Raw genomic sequence first — 2,562 nt, 5'->3', positions numbered from 1 at the left:
GAGAGAGAGAGAGAGAGAGAGGGCTTCCCAAGCATATATCACTACTTCAATTTAAATCCTCAAAATTTGCCCATCCATTATCATTATTCCCTGGATTACAAGTCACCATATTTTTCTGTACTTATTTAACAACAATTTTTTTCTCTCATTGAGTTTATTGCTACATTTTAGGTATACAGTACAGTTACACTTATCATTGGGATCTTGTACCTTTACATGACAGGTCTTGGTTCTCATTTTTTCCCCTTGTCCCTGCCCTCCCTTCACCCCCCCTTCCTTCCCTATTTACAAAAACTTTATTTTCATTTTCTCAGGTTTTGTACTTTTCCCTTATTTCCTTTCCCCTACCCTTCCCACTTCCCCCACACCTTTAGCCCTTTTCTTCCTATGCCACATTGTCAATTATTCCCAACAAATTTTCTTCATGTTTCTTTTACATATGACTTCTAGCCAGCAAATACTGTCCTATTTGTAGAAAGATTCAGAGGTAACCTATCTGTAACCACTGTGCTACTTTCCTTGCCCATTCACTTCAAAGACATTCTTTATGTCACTATCCACACTTTCTGGGAACTCGCCGTATTCTGAGCTTGGCACTTAGAGAAATACCAGCTTCCACATTTCATTCTTCACAAGTGTCTTTCAACCACAAAATCTGAGCATGCTAGCCAAGGCTCTGAATAATCAAGTCAGCTTAGGATAATACGGGGGTTTGCACTGATGGAAGAAATCACTTTCATGTGTTTTAGCTTAAAAGGTATACCCACTAAGCCAAGCTTTATTTATTTGTAATTTTCAATTTGCATAGTCAAAATATTCACAGAATATTGAATATTCTGTGATTGAAGATTGAAGTTCTTGAAAAATGACCCTAAGCAAGATACACTTATATACAGAAGGCAACTAGCACAGTATAATCAATCACAATATTTGTCTACCAAACCCCTTTGTCTCTTTTTCTATGAAAAGAACCTGTGAGGAGGGCTCCAGAATAGAGTTTGTGTTTAGAACTTCAAAACTTCACATTTCTTGTTCTCAGGTAGGACATGATTTCAGAAACAGTCTCACTATCCAGGTGAATGTTTTCCAATAGGCACAATCAACATTGAATATATTTGAGGGTAGTACACTGTCCAGAAGTCCACCATCTGAGTTCATGTTTGAGGGCTTTTCAGTGTTCCATGTAAACAAGAATACATAAATAACATTTTGGAGACATTGTGGATAATATTTGGGGTTTTTTGTTTCTTTGTGAGCTATTTTGTTAGAAAAATAGTTAAATGTAAGACCATAATATACTTTAATATACTTCAGAAAAGTACCATAAATAATGTTATGTTTAATATTTTACGATTATATTTACAATAATAAATATAAATGCATAATACACTTTCAGAGAATTAAAATGAATCATAATTGGTGTTCTTAGCAAAGAAATAAAAATTCAGAACAAGCATTTTTTATTATATGCACCATCTTGTTCCTGTATCTAAACCAAAATATAGAATTGGTATCTTAATCATACAGATGGTGTTTTTTACATAGAAACTATAGCTGTATCAGGATTCCTTCGTTGGAGGAACAGTTTGTGGAGGGCCATCTAGTCTCTGTTTAAGTCTATTAGGTCAGCAAAGCCCCATGTTACAAGTAAAGTTTGTGGTCATGGATAAAATTGTCCTCTATGTGAAGTAAGCTGAAATCAGTTCACAGCTTTGATTTTAATGTGAACATGCTTTGTTACCTATATTTATAAGCCTATATTAAACAGTAACTAATCTTTTTTTGGGGGGTACCGGGAATCCAACTCAGGACCTTCCGCTTGTGAGGCAGGTGGCAGCAGCACTGAGTTAAATCGCTGGACCAAACAGTAACTAATCTTTAAAAAGATATAAGCAAAGAGTTTACCTAGAGAACAATCTCATTAAGGAATGCTGAGATCTTAAAGAAAATGATAGACTTTTCTCTATATCCTTGTGCATGATACCCTCAGATGGATGTCCTAGGTCAACCTAATTTATGAGAGCAGTAATATTTAATTTTCTAAGGGACAAAAAGGAAGATATATAACAAACAAGATGTTTAAGACAGAAATACTGTTTATTCTTTTGTTTTGTTTCGTTTGGTATCTGGGATTGAACTCAGGTCCTTGCACTTGCAAGGCAGGTGGGGGAATCACTGAACTATACTCCCAGCCCTATTTATTCTATTCATTAATGCCACTAGAAAGACTGGCCTCCTTGAAAGCCCAGAAAGTTTCTTCCCAGCCTCTGAAAATCCTGAGCTGATGGAAGACCACGAGTTTCTCTAAGAGTTTTTAATGTCTCCTCACTTTGCCCCGCATTTTCATTGTGCCTGAGAAGGAAGAAAAATCCAGAATTGGTGATACAAAGAACAAATAAATGTTCGGGTCTGCTATTGGGTGCATGTGAGTGACAGTAGCTAAAGAGAGGATGTCTACAGGGAAAATAGAGAACAGGAATACTGAAGTAATAGTAGGTCAATAAGGAAGTTCGACTTAACACTAAGGAAGTAAGCAGAGGAGAGAGAGAGAGAGGGAGAGAG

The sequence above is a fragment of the Fukomys damarensis genome, unplaced genomic scaffold, assembly GCF_012274545.1.
Source record: "Fukomys damarensis isolate Sample0158 unplaced genomic scaffold, DMR_v1.0_HiC HiC_scaffold_39, whole genome shotgun sequence".
Taxonomy (NCBI): Eukaryota; Metazoa; Chordata; class Mammalia; order Rodentia; family Bathyergidae; genus Fukomys; species Fukomys damarensis.
This window is presented reverse-complemented; position numbering follows the sequence as displayed.